Genomic DNA, 25,323 nt, shown 5'->3' with positions numbered 1-25,323 from the left:
TTGGACGTTATAGATCTGCGGAGGGTAAGTATATTGTTGGTTTATTATGTTTTTTTACTCACAGAACGAGGGTCTTCAGTGACTGGATTGGGCGTTGAATAAAATACTGCAACAACCATTGTTTTTATTTCATTAAAATAATTTTAAAAAATGTGTTTGTGTTTTATTTAACCCTTTACTAGTATTGGATTAATAATGGATAGGTGTCATAATTGACGCCTCTCCATTATTAATTAGGCTTAATGTCACCTTACAATAGCAAGGTGGCATTAACCCTTCATTACCCCATATCCCACCGCTACACGGGAATGGGAAGAGAGTGGCCAAGTGCCAGAATAGGCGCATCTTCCAGATGTGCCTTTTCTGGGGTGGCTGGGGGCAGATATTTTTAGCCAGGGGGGGGCCAATAACCATGGACCCTCTCCAGGCTATTAATATCTGCCCTCAGTCACTGGCTTTACTACTCTGGCGGAGAAAATTGCGCGGGAGCCCACGCCAATTTTTTCCGCCATTTAACCCTTTATTTTAAGAGCTAGAACGGCCAAATTTTGCAGATACACACTACTGACATTAGTAGTGTGGAATCTGCAAAAAAAATGGAGAGAAGACATGGTTTACTGTATGTAAACCATGTCTCAAATCATGTCAGGTTTTAGGAAGGAGAAAGAAAAAGCCGGTAATTGAATTACCGGCTTTCAAGCTGTCTAGCGCTGGAATAAATATTAATATATATACATATATGTGTCTAATGACATATATATATATATACCTATTCTATGTGTACACATTTATTCTACCTATTCTACTGTAAGCTGTCAGTGTGATTTTACTGTACACCGCACTGAATTACCGGCTTTTCTCTCTAACAGCGCTGCGTATTTCTCGCAAGTCACACTGCTTGTCCGTGTGTAATCCGTATTTTTCACGCTTCCATAGACTTTCATTGGCGTATTTCTTGCGCAGTACGGTGACAAACGCAGCATGCTGCGATTTTGTACGGCCGTAGAAAGCCGTATAATACTGATCAGTAAAATACGGCAAATAGGAGCAGGGGCATAGAGAATAATTGTGCCGTATTTTTTGCGAGTTTTACGGACGTAGATTCTGCGCTCTTACGTCCGTAAAACTCGCATGTGTGACGGCGGCCTTACCCTGTGAGCCAGTCCGAGCCTGCCTAAGACCATATTCACACGTTCAGTATTTGGTCGTTTTTTTACATCATTAATTGTAAGCCAAAACCAGGAGTGGAACAATTTCTTTTTAGATTTTTTAATTTTTACTTTTACCCCTGAGTCAATGACTAAGGCCGGGGTTACACTACCATAGAATACGGACGAGTGCTGTGTAAGAAAACATCGCATAGCACTCGGACCAGTGTTAATCTATGGGGCAGCTCACATCACTGGTTTTTTCTCGAGCGTATTCAGCATGCTCATGTATATCACCCAAGTCTCGCCAATGCAAGTCTATGGATGCGAGAATAAATCGGACACCGCACAGACCATCAGTGTGACTTGCGAGAAATACGCACACATTTTCCTCAGGTCAGCCCATTGAGCCATTAAATTCAATGGTGAAAAGCAGAGAAACGTAAAGCCATACGCATGTCACACGGATACATAGGTGCGAGGAAATCCCATCATTGCATATGCATTACACACGGATGACCATACGGCAAACACTTGTGCGACTCTCGGCAGGGCGACTCGGACCGATTTTCCATATGCTTAGTGTGACCCCGGCCTAATAATAATATTGGCACATTTCCACAATCCGGGCTACATTCGGGCAATTCTATCTTCTCGACGGTCTGACGTCTTCTTTTCTCCTGTGTCCGGAGTACAGATATGTAAACTTCTGCATCAGATCAGGCTATTGTTACTCGTCTGGGATCTCACTCCCTTTATTATCTGAATTCAAGATGTTTTTCAACCTGACTCATAAAAATGACAAGTGTTAATTTAAATAGTACACTTCTGCCAAGACAAAGGCCGATTTGATGTGAATAATAAACTGCAGGCAACGTGCACCACAACAAAGAAAGCATTCTGCCGCCTTTTCAGTTGACTTTTTTTTTTTTTTTACCCATTTCTTTTCTGCGTGTGACACAGTGAAAGCCGGCGGACCAGCTGCCGCCTAAAGGCCTCTAACTTTCTATCTGCGGTCCAATCCTCAAAGGCAGGATCCTGCTGAGAGCCTCACAAACAGCGTGCGAAGCATGCGAGACAGTAGGAGTGGCCTTCAGTGCTACAATGGGGTCGGCAGCTTTGTGCGCAGCGCAGGAGATCATTAGTGTTCACTTGGCGCCCGATAGCGAATAATCCGAAGGATGTGATATTAAAAGTGTCCACTAGAGGGAGGAGCTCAGCCGACTGTCCGGGTCCAGATCGGTAGCAGCAGCACCGAGGCTGGAAACCTGATGTCACCGAATCATCGCTAAATATAGATCCGAAATAAGGAGCGCACAGCAAATGTGCCCCTTACCCCTCCACGGCACACATGAGGAATCTGCCACTTGTAATTCCATACCAACTATTAAAAAAGACGTCAAAATATAAGGATCATAAAAGCCATTTTTTTAATTCCAGCCTAAACACTGAGAATATATTGTTTCATCATTAGTTATTATTTCTTTTATGACAAATATTAGGCAGAGCTGTTCAGAGCATGCACTCCAATTAGTACCAGTTCTCTAATTTGGCATGGACTCCCTCCGAATAATTATTTTTCTACTTACATTCATGTATTTTAGGCTAAAAATCATTTTTGCAGTTGGATTCCATTCAAAATTTGCCTCCTATATAATTGGGTTGCAATGTTTATCGCTGACTTCATAATAAGTTAACTGTGAATCTGTCAGCGAGCTCTTTTTTTGTCTTTTTTTCTAAGCTTCTTAGTCCGTTTTTCAGATCACGTTGAGCTTCTTGTAGTTACCATAGCCCGAGCCAATCCAACCCTCCTGCTCATAAGCTGGTCACTGACCCCATATGTGCACACAACGTCTTTTTCAGGCAGATTCTGCTCCGAAAAGCCCCCCAAAAAGCACCAACTAAATGCTCAAAAGAATGGACATTGCGTTTCTGTGTTAAAACAACATTGCTGTCCATATCTTCAATCTTTTGTAACTTCTTTTAGCTGTTTCAGGGTTCGGAAAGTCATCAGAAAGTCGCTCATTAGTAAGGCCTCATCCAGACGTCAGTTTTTCTCGCATGAGTGCTACCCGTGGTTTTCTCAGTTAGCTCTCGTACCTGTGATATTCTGTGGTGCTGTCTGATTTTTTTCTTCAGACCGAGTGTTCCTATAAAAAAAAGGACACACGTCCGATTTCGTTCCCAAGATTGGATCAAAATAAGAAGTGAAAATCTATGGGATGGTGAAGATATCGGATCACGCTCGGCATCCGAGTCCGGTCCCATTTGTACGGACTGTCAGCAATGAAAATATAGAATGTTTTTTTTAATTCACGTATGAGAAAAACTGATATCACTGAGACCACACTCTGATCAAAATAATCTGTCTGTTTTGAGAACTGCCAAGCTTATGAAATTTGCATCATATCAAAATTTTTTTCAACATTTTTGCAGCGTTTTTTCACCCATAGATAGCAATGAGAAAAGCGCAAAAACGCTGCACAAAAAGTACAGCAAATGTTTTTTTTGCTGTGGTTTTGGTGAATAAAATTTACTTAATTAAACATGTTCAATTTCACATGTAATCCACAACAGAAAAAAAAATGCAATTAAAAAAATCTCTCCAAACACTCTCCCAAAAAAGTCACATTTCTGCTCGGTTTCTGCTCCACAAACTCAGCAAAAAGACTCAGTAGATGATTCATAAAGTGGAGTAAAAGGTTTGAAAAAGTTGCAACAATTTGGAGTTTTCACACCAGTTTAAAGCATCTCTGCTGAAATGTGTGGGGATGATGATGGGCTTAGATGGGACATAGCGTGATCACACCCGCTAGTACAGTTCATTAAAAATGACTGAGTAGAAAGCCCAACTGGATTAGCATTTTTGGAGAGGCGCAATGTGGCACGTGCCACTCAGAAGAAGTTAGAAAATCATTAAAGAAATCCTCCTTCTATTAAAAGTTTTATCCTGGTAATATATTTCAATCATCATAGTATACAACACTGTGTACTCACAATTGCTCATTTTGCCTTTCTACCCAGCTAATTCTTCTCTTTTCCGTTAGGTCTATGAAATCATGTGAGGAATAACTAACTAGCTGAATCCTTCTAAGCTCTATGTAGAAACAGGAGGTCAATTTTCCCTGCATGAGTCACTGCAAAAGTCCCTCGCAAAGGGAGGAGAGAGCAGATGGGTCAGGAGATGAAGAGGGGGAAGATAAATGCAGGGACAAGAGACTTCCTGTTTCTACATAGAACCCACAAAAGCGAAGAATTAGCTGGGTAGAATGGCAAAATAAGCAATTGTACATACAAGGTGCTATATAGTATGATGACTGCAATACATTAAGAGGATATAAACTTTGATGGGGGGAGGAAGGCTTCTTTAGGTGTAGTGCATCTCGTAATGAATTTGGAGCCTTGTACTCCAGTGCAAGTCAGTGTTAGTGAATTGGGGCTTCAGCCGGCACACACCATTATGCACAAGTACTGTGTCCTGATATATATACGGTAAGTGTAAGTTTATCTCCAATCAGCCTAGGTTTATAGCAATGACTCTTCCTATAGAATCTGGTTACTTATAAGACTGTAAGACATCTTCATGTGCATTTACTACCAGCACCTGCAGTCAATCATGTTTATTAAACTACAAATCCTATTAGTTTACTTGATGAATGCCAACCCACAGGAGATGACATTTCCAATGTATAAATCATTAGTTCTCTGTTAACCTATTTATTCAGCTCAAATCCTTCAGGAAAGAAGTTATAAGATACGAAAAACATATTAGAGGTTTAAAAAGTAGAATCGATTCCCATCACTGATTGAGCGACCAACTATGTCTCCAGCTTCCATTAGGATATGTTAGTGGTATTGGTGGGTTTGGACATCTCTAAGGACCCCATACAGATTACACTAACGTTGTCTAAACCCATTCATATCGGCATGATTGGCTAACAGTCTAATGTGTATGGGGGGCCTCCTGACTCTCCTCTGATAGATGATGTTGGGGAAGAGAAGGGTTAATCACTAGTGATGAGCAAACATGCTCGAATAAGGCGTTATTCAACCATGCTCAGGTGCTAACCGAGTGTCTTCGACGTGCTCAAATAATATATTCGAGTCTCCGCAGCTGCGTGTCTCATGGCTGTTTGACAGCCACAACATATGAACTTGTTTGTTAGTCAATCCCTGCATTTGTTGCGGCTATTTTTCGAGCACGCCGAGTCACTTGGTTAGCACCCGAGCATGGAGGGATAACACCTTACATTCGCTCATCACTATTAGCTATGCATTGTCCATTTCTATTGAAGGGAACGAGAGTTTCTGACCTCCATCCACAATTGTTCCAACACATGTTTTAGAAGCTCGTCAAGATGAAAAATATTAGACATACGGTCACACAACTGGTGGGAAATTATTTTACCTAGCAGAAAAACACTACATGTATTCGGCTTTAGATGGTGGACCTCAAGTCAAGAATAAGAAAATATGTGATTGTATTAGCAGACGGGGAAACGTTACGTTACGATCATTGTGTCATCAGAAGTGAGCATTGTTTCACACACGAGTGTAACCATCATAGTTGTGAGGGTACAAAGTGGCTCGGAAGGGTAGAAGGTCCGCACTTTCTAGTCTCGCCTCGCTTGCATTCACAGCCAGGCATGGAATAAAAGCAAAATGACTTTTCATTCACGCAGAGCCTTGTATATCCATCTCCAAATTAGTGGAGCTGCTGCCCCTGTACCCCGGTGGACGGCGCATCGCTATGCCTGTGTTCCTGCCAGCAAGTCAAGATTTTAGCGGCATCTGTAGCTGGGACATGACTACTGTATGAAGTGTCGGAGTCAAAAATTCTGTTCTTGAGAAAAGAGCAGAATTTTATTAAGAAAATTGCAAAGTTTGATTTTATAAGCAATTTTGAACCATATAAGAATTTGAGACAACTCCTAAAAGGTGTTAAGTGAATGTCTAGAATCATACATTAATGCTCTCATAATTGTCAAATATGCAGTGTGCTCATATGTGACCACTCAAAACAGCGATTACGTATGAAGCTGGACTAGACGTAGACTATTGGCAAATCAAGCTAAATTTCATTTGATGTGCTGATAATCTGATGTTTTGTGGTGGCCATACACCAATGATTACCAGCGACGCCTTCTAAAATAAGCCGGATCCACCAACTCTCTGCAAGTATAAAGTGTCCATATACATCAGAGGAATACTGGTTAAACCTTCTTCGGCAAAAACCAGCAGACTATTGGAGGCGTCCAAAGTGTCACTTAACAGCTGATTTCAGGATGAATAAAGGGTCAGGCATGCTGAAATTAAACATGCTCAATCCTTTTTCCTTCATAGGAGATAAGCCACTAAGCATAACACATATAACTATAATAAATATGGCTTAATTCTCAGGGACCATGTAAGTGCAACATAGAAAAAATCCCATTGAAAGACGAGTTTATTCAACATGCATTAAAAAATACCCCCTCCACCCAAAAAAGCAAACAATACCCATGAATAAACACAGACAAACAAATGACAAACAAATGATTGGGAAAAATAGCCCCATATTCAAGCAAATACGCACAATAGATAAAAATGTGCCTAGATATAGCACCAGGCTGATAGCCAAGGGGCACGAATTAACCCTAATCACATCACCCTAATTGATATGAAACTGCATGCACGCCAGAGTTGGCACTGTAAAGATGGTGACAGTGGTGCCCCTGCTGCTTGATGGCTGACCTTAGGAAAATCTAGGACACCCTAACTTAAGGTAAAGTGGTGAGTGACGACCACATACACTAAATAGTATTACGGTAGGCAGAAGGGGCTTATTTGCCCCTCATCAGTGTGGAGTAGGAAACTGGCTATTAGAAGCAGTGCCTAGTAAAAAGACTATAAACATAAGGATGAATGACCTCGGGGAGATCAAAACATCCAACGCCGCCAGTTTCCTACTCCACACTGATGAGGGGCAAATACCCCGAAACAGCTGTCTGTGGATGGATACCATGTTTTGGCATAGGTGGTTTTCCTTTTTGGATGCTGCCCTTCCCATGGTTGTTCCTTCCCGGTGAAAGACCTGGCTATTTATTGCTTGCGTTGAGAAACACGTGATGGTGTCTCCGCGGCTTTTCTACATGCATTTGCATATTTCCCATAAGGGATGGGGCAGTGTTCTGGATCACTGCGTTGAGAAACACGTGATGGTGTCTCCGCGGTGTTGGATGTTTTGATCTCCCCGAGGTCATTCATTCTTATGTTGATATGTCAAAAGTTAGACATAGGGAAGGTAGAGGCTGCGGTCACTGTCACATGTCTCATCAATGAGGCTTATTTCAGGGGTTGGTCCTTGAGTGTCTCCTCCTTTGTGCACTATCTCCCTCCTGTGTGATGGGCGCAGCATCCAGCCTGCTGCCTGTATAAGGGGGTAGCGGGAATTCCTCTTATCCTCCGTGCCTTCTTCAGTTTGCAAACTGACGCACTGTACTGTTACAGAGATGTATGTTTTAATACTGCCGAATGTGTATATATATATATATATATATATATATATATATTATATATATGTATATACAGTACAGACAGAAAGTTTGGACACACCTTCTCATTTAAAGATTTTTCTGTATTTTCATGACTATGAAAATTGTACATTCACACTGAAGGCATCAAAACTATGAATTAACACATGTGGAATTATATACTTAACAAAAGTGTGAAACAACTGAAATTAAACAACTGAAATTATGTCTTATATTCTAGGTTCTTCAAAGTAGCCACCTTTTGCTTTGATGACTCTTGGCATTCTCTTGATGAGCTTCAAGAGGTAGTCACCAGGAATGGTCTTCCAACAATCTTGAAGGAGTTCCCAGAGATGCTTAGCACTTGTTGGCCCTTTTGCCTTCACTCTGCGGTCCAGCTCACCCTATCTCGATTGGTTTCAGGTCTGGTGACTGTGGAGGCCAGGTGATCTGGCGTAGCACCTCATCACTCTCCTTCTTGGTCAAGTAGCCCTTACACAGCCTGGAGGTGTGTTTGGGGTCATTGTCCTGTTGAAAAATAAATGATGGTCCAACTAAACGCAAACCAGATGGAATAGCATGCCGCTGCAAGATGCTGTGGTAGCCATGCTGGCTCAGTATGCCTTCAATTTGAATAAATCCCCAACAGTGTCACCAGCAAAGCACCCCCACACCATCACACCTCCTCCTCCATGCTTCACGGTGGGAACCAGGCATGTAGAGTCCATCTGCTCACCTTTTCTGTGTCGCACAATGACACGATAGTTGGAACCAAAGATCTCAAATTTGGACTCATCAGACCAAAGCACAGATTTCCACTGGTCTAATGTCCATTCCTTGTGTTCTTTAGCCCAAACAAGTCTCTTCTGCTTGTTGCCTGTCCTTAGCAGTGGTTTCCTAGCAGCTATTTTACCATGAAGGCCTGCTGCACAAAGTCTCCTCTTAACAGTTGTTGTAGAGATGTGTCTGCTGCTAGAACTCTGTGTGGCATTGACCTGGTCTCTAATCTGAGCTGCTGTTAACCTGCAATTTCTGAGGCTGGTGACTTGGATAAACTTATCTTCAGAAGCAGAGGTGACTCTTGGTCTTCCTTTCCTGGGGCGGTCCTCATGTGAGTCAGTTTCTTTGTAGCGCTTGATGGTTTTTGCCACTGCACTTGGGGACACTTTCAAAGTTTTCTTGAAGTAATAATGGCCACTCGTTTTTCTTTACTTAGCTGCTTTTTTCTTGCCATAATACAAATTGTAACAGTCAATTCAGTAGGACTATCAGCTGTGTATCCACCAGACTTCTGCACAACGCAACTGATGGTCCCAACCCCATTTATAAGAAATCCCACTTATTAAACCTGACAGGGCCCACCTGTGAATGGAAAACCATTCCCGGTGACTACCTCATGAAGCTCATCAAGAGAATGCCAAGAGTGTGCAAAGCAGTCATCAAAGCAAAAGGTGGCTACTTTGAAGAACCTAGAATATAAGACATAATTTCAGTTGTTTCACACTTTTTTGTTAAGTATATAATTCCACATGTGTTAATTCATAGTTTTGATGCCTTCAGTGTGAATGTACAATTTTCATAGTCATGAAAATACAGAAAAATCTTTAAGTGAGAAGGTGTGTCCAAACTTTCGGTCTGTACTGTATATATCTTTCTATAATGTATTTATTGTTCTTATATTTGCAATGTGTGTAGGGAAAGAGTAGTGCGGGAATTGACCACTAGATGGGGCATGTCAGTACAGATAGCTACTGTAGGAGGGGTCACTATGATAAGTATAGGAAAGCTTCCTGGTTGGAGTCAGAAGGGCCTTGGCGCCCATAAAGCTCAGAAGGGCTTAAGTGCCCGGGAACACTATAGATACCCCGTAACATTTGTGCCTACTCCGCTGAGAAAGCGAATACGTGAAACGCGCGTCCGGGGCGCCAGGTAAGGAGGGGGCACATTATTTAAATGACCGCAATGGGTAAGCCTGATCCTTGATCTACTGCACTTAACGTATTGCATCTGTGTGATTTCTCTTAAGGGGATACCGGTTGGACCCAGTATATGTGATCTTTTGCTTAACCTTTCTTGCTGAATGAAAAGAGATGTATACTTATCATTGTACCCCCACCTATGCTTGGCTATTGTCATGTCTCCTTCCTGTGGCCTTCTTTTAAAAGCATAGTGCATACAGCACTTTTGCAATTGTTGTAAATGTGTTATTTCTACAATAAATAAAGACTTTATATATTTTTATAATTATGTGGTTTTGGACATTTTTGCTCCATTTTTTCGTGTTGCATCTTGCTTGGAGCAGTCCCGACATTTTGTCGCCTGTTGGGCATTTTGGGAGAACTAATTTGATTTGTTCTCTTTCATCATCTACCGTGGTGCTTCATGATTTAGTTATTGAACATTTGTGCCTAAGCATAGTGCCCAGCCATCCAGCACCCCCATTGCCAGCTGGCCAAAGCCATGAAAGCGTCAGCAGCTTCTGGACGGAAGCTTAATTTCAAAGTAGACATGGCAGGAAAGAGGGGCAGGTCGCTTGCCATGTGGCAGATGTTTGTGTGGGCTGATGCCATCAGAACCGGGGCAAAATGGCTGCTGAGGGAAGCCCCACGTAAGGCAAGGAATCTGGACAGGGAGGATGCTGAAATGTCATACGAGATGGTAGGACCCGGGCTCGAGCCGTGTGAGGAGGAAAGGATTAAAGGGAAAGCTGAAATGACGTACACTGTGAAACCTGATGTAACTGCTGTATTGGAACTGTATGAGCTGCGAAGAAATGCAAGTAAAGTGTTTTGTTTAAAGTTATACTGGGACTGTGTCTCAATTATTTCCAAAAGGGCTGGAGCAGTCTGACTGGAGCCGAGTATAAGACCTGCCAGAGCAGAGTGGAGCAGCAGGTGCGCTGACAAGGGAACATGATTTTTATATAGAAGGAGGCCAGAGCATGCAAAGCCTGAGTAGCTCAGCCACGACTATGGCCCTGGCCCACTTCTACATCTCCTTGGCTGAATAGTAATAAGCCGGCAGCAGAGCGGTGTCACTGTGCCCAGCAGAGACAAGTGATGCCACCTGCGGGGGTGGCGCTAGTCATCCTGTATACCGGATATAGCGACACCGTCTCTACTGCCGGTTTATTACTAGTCAGCCCAGCAAAAGCAGACCGGGCACTGCGCTCATTCCACAGGGCGCTGGGAGAGACACTGCACAAGGGAGACCCTCAGGGACAGCACCACCCTTGAAACTGATGACACTTTGTTTTCAGGGAGGGGGTAGGGGCTGTGACAGTGACCGCAACCTATAACCCCTGATGACACTTTGTTTTCAGGGAGGGGGCCGGGGCTGTGACAGTGACTGCAACCTCTGCTCGCGATGACACTTTGAGTATATCAGCATGCACTGGGAATACTCAAATGATTTGCCATCAGACAGGAAGTAGAGAAAAAAAATACAAATGAAGTTAGATAGTGTAGTTAGGGAATTTTTAATGCAAGTATATTATAAAATAACTTAGATTATGAAAATAACTAGATAGGGGAAAATGCTCTGTCTTCGGACCACCCCTTTCAGACTCCGATCAGATGAGGATATCATGCATTACTAACACAATAAAATGTTAATGCTGCCATTATGATTTTAAAAATAATTAAAACAATTCCACGGCAAGGAAAATCTCAGGAGATTGTGAAATTGTAGGCGCGATGCTGGGGACAGGAAATATAACAACAGGTGTTAGGTATATGCCGAAATCAGGGTCCGGAAGCATGACAAGGTCAGGAAATGGAATCAGTTTGACAGCAGGAATACAGGAAACATTACAGGAAACGGAGGCATTGTACTGTACCAGGGAATGTTTGTTTCTAGAATGGCTGCACAGTAGTCGTGTATAATATTGCACGACTTTTAGATCAATCTAAACTAAATATCTAGAAATACATGTGAGGGAGGCTGCAATGAATTGATGCATCCATATAATGGATACCCCAATGGATTGGCTTAACAGCCTTTTGTTTTAGAGACATTTGACAACTCCGGTATCCTTACCACTCGCACCAGTATTGCCATTTTAAGATACACTCATTGTTATAATGGTTCTCACAAATTTTGAAGGGGTTGCACAAAAACAACACGTATCACTTATCCAATGGATAGATGACAACAAGTGTATAATGGGTGGTATCCTGCTACTGAGACCCTCACCCATCTTGAGAACAGAAGGCCTCAAAGTCTCCTTTGTAAATGGATTGAACAAATATGACCACCACTACAGGTAAGCACTTTGTTAGGCTTGCCTGATAAGGTGGATTCACAGAGCCACAAATCAGAGTGGGCACAGGCACCCAGAACACTGGCACAGCAGGCATGTGGAACAACAAGGACTTGGCCAACCGGCTATACTCAATGGCAGACAAACAAGTGAAGTGGAACACGCCGGAAGTCACTGAATCACAAAGAAAATGCAGAAAAATGTTTCCAGTGTGAAACAACACACAGATGTCGGTAGCAAGACCAGAGCAGGTAGCAACACAACGTGAATAGACTCTAATGGCAGTCTGCGATGCTTACAGCAAAGGATGGGTTAACTAGAGCAGATGCAAGTTATTGAATTCACATCAGATAGTAACACAACACAGTTAATGTTGGTAACAGATGATGTAAATTCGTGTGAACAAGCTCAAATAAGTTCATGAGACTTACAGCAAACAATCGGTTAAGCGGAGCAGATGCAAGTTATAGAATCTATAGATGAAATCACAGCAGTCTGAGAAGGTAATAGCAACAGAGGAAGCTGGACTTTGGCAGAGTCCAAACACACGACAGGAGTGTGTCCAAGTCAGCCTTAAAAAGCCTAGGGAGATAATCTCACTTAGATACCCTGGGCTACTTGTAAAACTCACCATGAAGCACAGAAAATGTCATAAGGACAGGGGAGTACAGACCAGCCGAGACATGTGTGTAACACAATCAATGAAGCAATGGTCGCACACGTTCACTAGCACTCTATTCACACTAAGAACTTTTGTTCCCTCACTGTCAAGATTGATAGGGATACCAGCAATCATATATTGATCACCTATCCTGTGGATAAAATAAATAGTTTATTATGGGACAACCTCTTTAAAGCAATTGTTAGCTGTGGTCAATCTTTTTTGTGGTTGAAGAGTCCCTTGGTCTCCTCAAAGGACCCTTCATTAACAGGCCTCCAGAATGAGGCTAATTGATGGAGATCCTGATTGAGGGTCTTTAATAATTGAGAATGTCCTAATAGGTTATTTGAAAACGTTTTTTCTAAACTAAACAACCTCTTCAAGGAATCATGTTTTACATGAATAATTCCAAACCTCTGTTATTGTTAATCTCCAGAATTTCGCTGGTCAATGATGGCTTTCATGGGAAAAAGATACAAGAACAATTGGCAGCACAATTTGTATGCACTGTCGTCTATGTGCACAATGCGCATCTATGCTTAGTATGATGCGATTTCATTCTAATCTCTTCCCGATGGCCCCACCACCAGTCCACCATCATCGTTGTGCATCAGGGAAGCAACCTGAATATCCACTGATCTACAGCAACAGCAAAGGCGACTGACTTAAAAAATCCAAAGAATAATACTGGGAAATGTAAAAAGCTCACAGAGAGAGCAACCAATATTTTAAAAAAGGAAAATTTCAACCAGGGAAGCTAAAAAAATCATGGTGTTCCATTACAAAATTCAGAATGCCACAGCAAAGTAATAATCATTTAAATCAGAAATTGTGCTCCCAAATCTATACTGGTGAAATTAATAATTCAATATATTTATAGAGGTTAAAATGGTTCTTTTTGAGAGGTCTCAGAGCCCCCTGTCCTTGTATAATTGTACAATTCTGACTGAATGGAGCCACCGCTAATGGGAGCAAACTAAACTATGGTACGGTATACCATGTTATACCATGACTAAGGCTTGTTGGTGAAACGCGTCGGTTTCATCTGTGTGAACTATCCCTTCAGTGACCCACACTGGCTGTATGATTGTAAAAGGATTAATTAAAAGTTAAGTTTTTTTTTACCCTGTTGTTGGAATTAAGCCTTTCATAGCTGGAGAGAGACTCCTCTTTTTCTTCCTGCGTCATTGACTACGTCTGAGACTGGGACGGCTCCGTGCGGAAGATCTTCACAAACAAGGTGCATGGCATTATTGGTGCGCTGACTTTCCCCTTTCCCTCTTCCTATTTTTTGTATATTACAATATTGTTATTAAATCTTATTTTTCTGTATCATTGGAGATATAGGTAGCAGTAAATCTTAATTTCCACCATGTAGGGTAATATTAGTACTAGAGACCCCAATCTTAGTAAGGTGGTGGGGACAGCATGGGCCTGTGTGCTTTGAAACGCCAGGGCTGATTGTTAGCCCCACTCTGGGATTATTGGTTTTCTTGTACTCCAATATACTATGCAATAAACCATTGAAGATTATTTTTAAGCTGTTATTTTAACTAGTCTTATAAAGAGGAGCGCGGTATTTATACTACGAATGGCTCGTGGAGTCATCCGCATTGAAGTGATTCTTACAAGTGTTCTCTGATTCTCCATTCATCAGAGAAGGATTTCTTATGTCAAGTGCTCTTAACAGTTCAATGAGGAGGGTATAATCACTCTGACTTTTAACACAGCGCTGCTATATTATACAACTCACAATCTTACGGAGCAGCCGCAAAACACAAATGACTAATTATACCAACCGAAAAAAATGCAACAAACTATTATGATTTTCTTAGAAGTATTAAAGGCTTTGTATCACACTGCTGGATAATTTAGGTGCTCTACTTGGAAAAAAATAAGGAATAGAATTATTTTCTACAAGGTTAAACAAGGTCAGAGTGCCACCAAGCATGGGAACACCACACAGAAATAGAGATGAGTTATCTGATCATTAGGTAGAATTACCAATCGTCCTAAATTCCCGTTCCTTGTAATTTTCATGTCTCCTCCGATTCTGAGATTTCTGAGTTGGTCTGCATGCAGCCATTCCATCAAAGGAACACAAGCATTGGGGCAAGATTGGGCATGTGCGACCACTGCTCCATTCACATTCTAAGGTAAGGTTTTAATATTTAGAGTTAGGACTGTCACAATTGCGGTCACCCTGAAAACATGTTAACTAAATACTGTATATTATTTTCATGTACCATGCTATTTATTTACAGCAGAGTATTTAATCATTATGTTTCTGTCTTTGCTTTTTTCTGTTCAGTGGCCAGTGCGATCATGTGAGACACCCGCCAGGGCCGTGGGGTACTTGGTACCGGGTCCAGTACTTAAAGGGGATGTCACAGTAACAGCGACCGGGTCCATGACCCTGGACGCCCATGTCAAAGGAAAAGTCTTTAAAGGGGTTTTGAATAAAGTTTGTGTTCGTGACGCCACCTGTGGTGTTTGGTCAGTGGGGACCGACACTGCTTAAAGGGGTCCTCTGGGGTGATGTTATGGCAGCTAAGATGGTATAACTTCCCACAGGTGAAGTTGGGTCCCCAGGGCTCCCGATGTGTAGCTGGAGATTGTGGGTAGTGTATAAAGAAACGGAGGACACAGGTTTGCAGTCTCTTTACCTAGTTTACTGAAGACTTCAGGCAGCCACAGTCCAGGGATTACAGGTACAGGTAGGGTCCGGCCGGCTTGGAAGGGAGTTCAGAGTCCACTTTACCAGGTGGATTTAGAAGCCTTCCTACTAGCGCTGCGGTGTAGTCCCTTGCTGCCTGTGGCTTCTGTCAGGATCCCCACTGTTCTCTCTGTCCTCCTTAAAGGTGGGACACTAACCCATATGACAGGTGTCTCGAGCCTTTTTACAGGGTCTCTAACATGACCCAGACTCTATGCGCCACTGTGTCTCCTGGGTATTAGGGCTGACAACTGACGTGTAGTCCAGCTGTCCTGCTGGTTTATACTGTAAGTCTTAGAGTCTCTCACAACCTCGGTCTTCCGACTACCGGTGTCTGCGCTTTGCAGTGAGGTAGCCCAATCGCAGCTGTCCTCCTCCATTGTCACTCTCCTGTGCTTCGCTCTCCTGCACGCTCACTACAATCTGTTCCTCTTTCTGTGTTATCTCTGTCCAGGAGCTGCAGCACTTTCTCATGGCTGCACGGCCCCTCTGCTTCCTTCCCCTCTGTCTCTCTGTCAAGAACTAACTAACTTTCCCTCCAGACCAGAATATATATAGGGGAGCCACCCACAAGCTGGATCAGAGCTCCCCCTTCTGGCCTGGAGTGTGAACATGTTGTATGCTTGTGTTTACCTGATAAAGAAGATCTTTGCTCGCTACCAAGCGTGACATCACTCTCCCTGTGAGGAAAGCAATGCCACTGTGACAACAAGGACGCTGGGGTGTTACACATGCGCTTACACGCTGCATGCACACCAGTTTATATCCCAACTCATACCTTTTGGGGTTTTTTCCATTCACATTCTGTAGAAGTCGTGGTCACACATGGTCATTACTGGTCCATTCACTCAGGGAACATGGGGTCTCCAGTTCTTGGGATCAGTGGAGGTCTCATCAGCTGGATCCTCAGTGATCATAGACTTATCATTTATCCATTTGAAAAAAAAAAATCTTAAAACCACTTGTTTCCCAAAATATTGTCATTGTTATTCACAGGGTTTTATCCGGAATTGTAGATCATACTGTTTTACCTTCATAAGGATTACCTGCAATACAAGGAAGACCTTTTTTCTCATTTTGGAAATGAAGGGAATCTGTCAGAAGGTTTTGCTATGTAATCTAACAAGAAGTCCACGATGGACGCCACTGCTCAGCATCTAGCGAATGCAAGAGAAGAAAGAAGGATCCAGCTCTGAGTTTTATTGAAAATTTTTATTAAGGCTGGAGTCACACACAATGTAGAAAAAATCTGTCTGATTTTGTCTGCTGAGAATTGCACAAATGTTCTCCGTATGGTGATCTGTATCTCATCCGTGTGCAATGCCAGGATGCGTTTTTTTCTCAAAAAAATATCCGTGTGTCATCAGTATCTCATCCGTATGGTGAGATTTTCTCACACACTCGCAAAATGAGCAAATAATGGCTGAGTCTTTCCTGTCACTTGCCCAATGCCTGAGTATTTCTCGCAAGTCACACGCATGGTCCGTGTGCTGTGCGATTTTTTTTCTCACACCCATAGACTTGCATTGGCGTTTCTCAGCTGAGATACGAGGACAATCGCAGCATACTACGATTTCACTCGCATGCGTAATACGGACGAGAAAAAAACGGATGATGGGAGCTGCCCCATAGATTAACATTGGTCCGAGTGCTATGCGATTTTTTATTGCATAGCACTCATCCGTATTACAGACTAGTGTGACTCCGGCCTAATAAAGACAAAAATAGTAGTGAAGAAGGAGAACTGAAAAAAATTAGAGCAATCATTATGGTACAAGAAAAAAGGGTTATGTTGACTCAGACCATAAATTACAAATATTGATGAAATTGACATGCCTAATGCCGGGGTCATTCGACTGTATTTTCTCTCAACCGAGAGAATCAGACCTATTATGCTAGTCACACTCTGATCAGAGCGTCAGCACAGTATGATCCGATTTTCTCAGATGTCGAGAAGATGGACAGAAAAGAATTCTTCATCTTCTCTGTGGAGAAACGGGGTCAGTGGATGCTCTCGTCCGCTGGCCCGGCTGTCTTTAGCCTCTGTGGAGGCCTTTCAGGAACTTAAGCGCCAGTTTTCTTCTGCTCCTGTGTTGCGTCAGCCAGATGTTTCGCTTCCTTTTCAGGTTGAGGTTGATGCTTCCGAGATTGGAGCAGGGGCGGTTTTGTCACAGAGAAGCTCCGATTGCTCAGTGATGAAGCCATGTACATTCTTTTCTAGAAAGTTTTCGCCCACTGAGCGGAATTATGATGTTGGTAATCGGGAGCTTTTGGCCATGAAGTGGGCATTTGAGGAGTGGCGTCATTGGCTTGAGGGTGCTAGACATCGTGTGGTGGTCTTGACTGATCACAAAAATCTGATTTACCTTGAGTCTGCCAAGCGTCTGAATCCTAGACAGGCTCGTTGGTCACTGTTTTTCTCCCGTTTCGATTTTGTGGTTTCATACCTGCCAGGTTCAAAGAATGTGAAGGCGGATGCTCTTTCTAGGAGTTTTGTGCCTGACTCCCCTGGAAATTCTGAGCCCACTGGTATCCTTAGGGATGGGGTGATTTTGTCGGCTGTCTCCCCAGACTTGCGACGTGCTTTGCAGGAGTTTCAGGCGGATAAACCTGATCGTTGTCCGCCTGAAAGACTGTTTGTTCCGGATAATTGGACCAGTAGAGTCATCTCCGAGGTCCATTCTTCTGCGTTGGCAGGTCATCCTGGAATATTTGGTACTAGAGACTTGGTGGCCAGGTCTTTTTGGTGGCCTTCCTTGTCGAGGGATGTGCGTTCTTTTGTGCAGTCTTGTGAAGTTTGCGCTCGGGCTAAGCCTTGCTGTTCTCGGGCCAGTGGATTGTTGTCACCTTTGCCTATCCCGAAGAGGCCTTGGACGCACATTTCCATGGACTTTATTTCGGATCTCCCTGTCTCTCAAAAAATGTCCGTCATCTGGGTTGTGTGTGACCGCTTTTCTAAGATGGTTCATCTGGTACCCTTGCCTAAGTTACCTTCCTCCTCTGAGTTGGTCCCTCTGTTTTTTCAGAACGTGGTTCGTTTGCATGGGATTCCGGAGAACATCGTTTCTGACAGGGGATCCCAGTTTGTGTCTAGATTTTGGCGGACGTTCTGTGCTAAGATGGGCATTGATTTGTCCTTTTCGTCTGCATTCCATCCTCAGACGAATGGCCAGACGGAACGAACTAATCAGACCTTGGAAACTTATTTAAGGTGTTTTGTTTCTGCTGATCAAGATGACTGGGTTACCTTTTTGCCGCTTGCGAATTTGCCCTTAATAATCGGGCTAGTTCTGTTACCTTGGTTTCTCCTTTCTTTTGTAATTCGGGGTTTCATCCTCGTTTTTCCTCTGGTCAGGTGGAGCCTTCTGATTGTCCTGGAGTGGACATGGTGGTGGATAGGTTGCATCAGATTTGGAGTCATGTGGTGGACAATTTGAAGTTGTCCCAGGAGAAGGCTCAGCAGTTTGCTAATCGCCGTCGCCGCGTGGGTCCTCGACTTCGTGTTGGGGACTTGGTGTGGTTGTCTTCTCGTTTTGTTCCTATGAAGGTCTCTTCTCCTAAGTTCAAGCCTCGGTTCATCGGTCCCTATAGGATCTTGGAAATTCTTAACCCTGTGTCGTTTCGTTTGGATCTCCCGGCATCGTTTGCTATTCATAATGTGTTCCATCGGTCGTTGTTGCGGAAGTATGAGGTACCTGTTGTTCCTTCGCTTGAGCCTCCTGCTCCGGTGCTGGTGGAGGGAGAATTGGAGTATGTTGTGGAGAAGATCTTGGATTCTCGTGTTTCCAGACGGAGACTCCAATATTTGGTCAAGTGGAAGGGTTATGGTCAGGAGGATAATTCTTGGGTGGTTGCCTCTGATGTTCATGCTGCTGATTTGGTCCGTGCATTTCATAGGGCTCATCCTGGTCGCCCTGGTGGTTCTCGTGAGGGTTCGGTGACCCCTCCTCAAGGGGGGGGTACTGTTGTGGATTCTGTTTTTGGGCTCCCTCTTGTGGTTACAGATGGTACTGGGTGACTTGTGTTCTCTGCGGTCTCTGGTGTCCACCTGTTCTATCAGGATATGGGAGTTTCCTATTTAACCTGGCTTTCTTGTCATTTCCTCGCCGGCTATCAATGTAATCAGTGTGTCTTGTTACCTCTGCTTCCCGCTTCTGTATTCTTCAGGACAAGCTAAGTTTTTGATTTTCCTGTTCCACGTTTTGCTTAATTTTTGTCTTAGTCCAGCTTGCAGATATGTGATTCCTTTTTGCTGGTTGCTCTAGTGGGCTGATATTACTACTCATGTTCCATGAGTTGGAACATGAGTTCAAGTAATTTCAGGATGGTTTTTTGTAGGGTTTTTCGCTGACCGCGCAGTTCACTTTTGTATCCTCTGCTATCTAGTTTTAGCGGGCCTCATTTTGCTGAATCTGTTTTCATAACTACGTATGTGCTTTCCTCTCATTTCACCGTCATTACATGTGGGGGGCTGCTATTTCTGTGGGGTGTTTCTCTGGAGGCAAGAGAGGTCTGTGTTTCTTCTAATAGGGAAAGTTAGTTCTTCGGCTGGCGCGAGACGTCTAGGAATCATCGTAGGCACGTTCCCCGGCTACAGCTAGTTGTGTGTTGAGGTTCAGGATCGCGGTCAGCTCAGTTTCCATCACCCTAGAGCTTGTTTTGTTTTTTGTGCTTGTCCTTTTGTGATCCCCTGCCATTGGGATCATGACAGATCAGGCCCCTGCTGTGATATCGCTGGTCGGGGCAGAAAGTCCAACACTTTGTTTCGTCGCTGGCTCTCCCGCTGACATCGCTGAATCGGCGTGTGTGACGCCGATTCAGCGATGTCTTCGCTGGTAACCAGGGTAAACATCGGGTTACTAAGCGCAGGGCCGCGCTTAGTAACCCGATGTTTACCCTGGTTACCATCGTTAAAGTAAAAAAAACAACCACTACATACTTACCTACCGCTGTCTGTCCCCGGCGCTGTGCTTCTCTGCTCTGGCTGTGAGCGCCGGGCAGCCGGAAAGCACAGCTGTGACGTCACCGCTGTGCTTTCCGGCCGCTGTGCTTACACAGGGCAGAGAAGCAGAACGCCGGGGACAGACAGCGGTAGGTAAGTATGTAGTGTTTGTTTTTTTTACTTTTAGGATGGTAACCAGGGTAAACATCGGGTTACTAAGCGCGGCCCTGCGCTTAGTAACCCGATGTTTACCCTGGTTACCGGCATCGTTGGTCGCTGGAGAGCTGTCTGTGTGACAGCTCTCCAGCGACCAAACAGCGACGCTGCAGCGATCCGGATCGTTGTCGGTATCACTGCAGCGTCGCTTAGTGTGACGGTACCTTTAGTACGCTTAGGGCAATCAGAAATAACATGAGCAGAATCGCCGCAGTAAAAACACAACCTATTCTGACGCCTGAATGTTTGACGTTCAGCTCTAGACAAAATCCTATCACACTGCATAGGCTCATGGCTCCGCTCAGAGGACAACGCCACAGTGTGCACAACTCTGCACTCGCGCAAGCGCCGATCAATCTGAATGGCCAGAGACATAGAATCACTCAGACCAGCAAGCGTGGGGAACCCCACCATAACATCTTTAACGGATTCAGAAAGACCCTTTCTGAAAATTGCCGCCAAGGCATCCTCATTCCATTTAGTCAGTACAGACCATTTTCTAAATTTCTGACAATACAATTCTGCTGCTTCTTGACCTTGACACAGGGCTAATAAGATTTTCTCAGCCTGATCCACAGAATTAGGCTCATCATACAACAACCCCAATGCCTGAAAGAACGAATCAACATTAAGCAAAGCAGGATTGCCAGATTCCAGGGAAAATGCCCAATCCTGTGGATCACCACGCAGCAGAGATATGATGATTTTAACCTGCTGAATAGGATCACCAGAATGCAAAAAAACAGTTTACAGTTATTTTTGAAACTCAAAAATTTGGATCTGTCACCCAAGAATAAATCAGGAGTGGGAATCTTAGGTTCTAAGGCAGGAGTCTGAACAATGAAATCTGAAATACCCTGTAACCTAGCAGCAAGCTGATCCACCCGAGAAACTAACTCCTGAACATTCATGTTAATACTAGACTCCGTAGCCACCCAGAGGTAAAGAGGAAAGGAAAGACACAACAGACTACAGAAAAAAAAATGGCTCAGCACTTTCCTTCCCTTCTTTTGAGATGCGTTTAACTCATTGTTGGCCAGTTGTACTGTTATGACCTGGTGGCCTAGGAGCAGCATGAGACGGACTCTGGAGAAGGTGGTGCCTGTACTGACCGCAAACCCTGAACCTAGCAGTGCAACTAGAAGTAGCCGTGGGGGGTACCTAACACTCCCTAGACCCCTCGGCACAGCCTAAGATCTAACTACCCCTAAAGACAGAAACAGGAAACCTATCTTGCCTCAGAGAAAATCCCCAAAGGATAGATAGCCCCCCACAAATATTGACTGTGAGATGAGAGGGAAATAACATACGCAGATATGAAATCAGATTTTAGCATAGGAGGCCATACTAGCTAGAAAGAAAAAATAGAACAGAGTACTATGCGGTCAGTATAAAACACTAGAAAATATCCACCGCAGAAAATACGAATCACCACATCTGACTAAAGACATGGGGGGTATATCTGCATCTCCAGAGAAATAGCTAGGCTGCAAAAAATCCTTCACAGACTAAGCTGGACAAGACAAAAACATGAAAATGCACAGAACTATAAGGTCCACAGCAGGTGGACAGCAAAAACAAAGCCAGGACTTATCTTCGTAGAAAAACACAGCAAACTGGAGAGACCAGCAGGGAAGTGAATCCTTCAAGAACAATGGACAACTGGCACTGACTAAAGGATCCTGCAAAGCTATATACCCCAGTCGGTTTTGCAATTATTAGATACACCTGTCCACTCCTGCAGTCCAGGCACGACTGCATTACCCTCTACAACCACCGGAGGGAGCCCAAAAGCTGAATTCACAACACATAGGGAGATGAACAAGAACTGTCCATAGAGTCCATACAAGGTCCAAAGCCAGTTGACACGATGTCAGAGCTCCCAGGGTCGCTACTTCATCTGTGGATGCACGCACAGAGAAGAGTTGATAACAAGCATAGGTTGATGACCAAGAACTGTCCATAGAGTCCATACAAGGTCCAAAGCCAGTTGACACGAGAGTCACCACCTGGTTTATCTGACCATCTTCATGGAACCAGGCGACCAGCGGGTCCCAAACCTGGCTTTCTCCAAACATATCTATGGTTCAGAGATGGTCACTGGATCAGATCTGTGTCCTTCCAACTGGAGCCGAAAATACCTAGGTTGTTTCCTATAGAATCATAGATCAGTGTCCCTCGTGATGGTGCCATGATGAATTGGCTGCAGTCCTTTCTCTTGTCTGTTGGGTGGTTTGCAGAATGTCTGGCTGGTAGCTCTGTGTTACTTCCGTCGCCCAGGATGTGATCTCTGAGTCTTTTTATACCCAAGGCATGTAAGCTATTTTTAGAATTACCCAGGGTCCTTCAGTCCAACATCAAGATAAGGTAAACAATGGTGATGGGATTAAGTAGCACTATTAGCATATAAGCACACATCAATAAACAAAGCTTAAAGGTACCGTCACATTAAGCAACGCTGCAGCGATATAGACAACGATGCCAATCGCTGCAGCGTCGCTGTGTGGTCGCTGGAGAGCTGTCACACAGACAACTCTCCTGCGACCAACGATGCCAAAGTCCCCGGGTAACCAGGGTAAACATCGGGTTACTAAGCGCAGGGCCGCGCTTAGCAACCCGATGTTTACCCTGGTTACCATTGTAAATGTAAAAAAAAACCCACATACTCACATTCCGGTGCCTGTCACGTCTCCCGGCGTCCGCTTCCCTGCACTCCTCCTGCATCCTGTGTGACATCACCGCTGTGCTCTGCTTTACGGCCGGCCGGCGCTGACACAGGATGCAGGAGGAGTGCAGGTAAGCGGACGCCGGGGGACGCGACAGGCACCGGAATGTAAGTATGTAGTGTTTTTTTTGGTTTACATTTACAATGGTAACCAGGGTAAATATCGGGTTACTAAGCGCGGCCCTGCGCTTAGTAACCCGATGTTTACCGTGGTTACAAGTGAAGACATCGCTGGATCGGCGTCACACACGCCGATTCAGCGATGTCAGCGGGTGATCCAGCGACGAAATAAAGTGCTGGCCTTCTAGCTCCAACCAGCGATCTCACAGCAGGATCCTGATCACTGCTGCGTGTCAAACACAACGATATCGCTATCCAGGACGCTGCAACGTCACGGATCGCTATGGTTATCATTCTAAAGTCACTCAGTGTGAAGGTACCTTAACACACCCTATGTACAGACACTATTAAAGACTTAAGGTACCGTCACACAGAACGATTTCTTTAACGATATCGTTGCTTTTTGTGACGTAGCAATGATATCGTTAACGAAATCGTTATGTGTGACAGCGACCAACGATCAGGCCCCTGCTGGGAGATCGTTGGTCGCTGGGAATGATCAGGACCTTTTTTTGGTCGCTGATCACCCGCTGTCATCGCTGAATCGGCGTGTGTGACGCCGATCCAGCGATGTGTTCACTGGTAACTAGGGTAAATATCGGGTTACTAAGCGCAGGGCCGCGCTTAGTAACCCGATATTTACCCTGGTTACCATTGTAAATGAAAAAAAAAAAAAACAGTACATACTCACATTCCGGTGTCTGTCACGTCCCTCGCCGCCAGCTTCCCGTACTGACCGTGAGTGCCGGCCGTAAAGCACAGCGGTGACGTCACCGCTGTGCTCTGCTTTACGGCCGGCCCTCACAGTCAGTGCGGGAAGCTGACGGCGAGGAACGTGACAGACACCGGAATGTGAGTATGTACTGTTTTTTTTTTTTTTTTCATTTATAATGGTAACCAGGGTAAATATCGGGTTACTAAGCGCGGCCCTGCGCTTAGTAACCCAAAGTTTACCCTGGTTACCCGGGGACTTCGGCATCGTTGGTCGCTGGAGAGCTGTCTGTGTGACAGCTCTCCAGTGACCACACAACGACTTACCAACGATCACGGCCAGGTCGTATCGCTGGTCGTGATCGTTGGTAAATCGTTAAGTGTAACGGTACCTTTACACAGTATGTTAGATAGTATATCAGTTTGCAAGTCTGTCTTCTTGACCCACCAGACATAAACACTTAAATTCACAAGCCAATATACAGATAAAAAGCCAGTTCTTTTGGTTTGCAAATAACATGGTTGTCTGGGAAATTAAGATACAATCTGTTTTCTTCACATTCCTCCCCCATCTTAATTAACCAGACATGATAGACTTCCGATCATCCAATTTCCTTAGAGCATATTCCATATGCTTTTTACGAAAATAAACTCCATACGTAAGTGAAGAGTAACAACTGGTATCCATTGGGTCCACGCATGGTTTCCTCCCCATTCCGTAGCTCCTGCATTAAATTCTATTCAATCCGTTGAAGCTGGAACATCTCCTGTAGTTTCCGTTTCTTGTTGAGGTCATATAGCTACTCTGGTCCTCTCCCAAGGCCGATTTGGTGGGGTTGGATATAGTGGCATCCGAAACCTGCTGTGCATGCCTCATCAATGGTCTGCTGGGTCTGTCTGTATACCTCCCTGGTTGTGAAGCCCTGGACGGTGTCTATGAACACCAGTCCCCTGCAGCTCCCCGATTCCGCCGGGCTGAGTAGTATCCCACTGCTGCCACCAATTGTACAGGGGAAAACCGTGCTGGGGTACCTCTTTCAGTACCACCCCGTGTTTCAGGAGGTCCACTTTGCTTTGGCTGGAGTCTGAATGAAGGACGCTGGCTGGAACTGCTTGGTTACATGGGCGCATATAAAATCTCACTGCTTCTCCACGTATTTCCAGTCTGACAACACTTTATTCACAGGACACAGAATATATCACACAGATACAGAGGGCAGACCAATAGAAAAGCAGCAGGCCAGACATACATTACAATAGCCGCAGGGGGCAGGAGCCTGCCGATATTTACTGTGGGAATTAAAAGGTGGG

The sequence above is a fragment of the Ranitomeya imitator genome, chromosome 5 (assembly GCF_032444005.1).
Source record: "Ranitomeya imitator isolate aRanImi1 chromosome 5, aRanImi1.pri, whole genome shotgun sequence".
NCBI classification, from domain to species: Eukaryota; Metazoa; Chordata; class Amphibia; order Anura; family Dendrobatidae; genus Ranitomeya; species Ranitomeya imitator.
Note: the sequence above shows the minus strand (reverse complement) of the source record.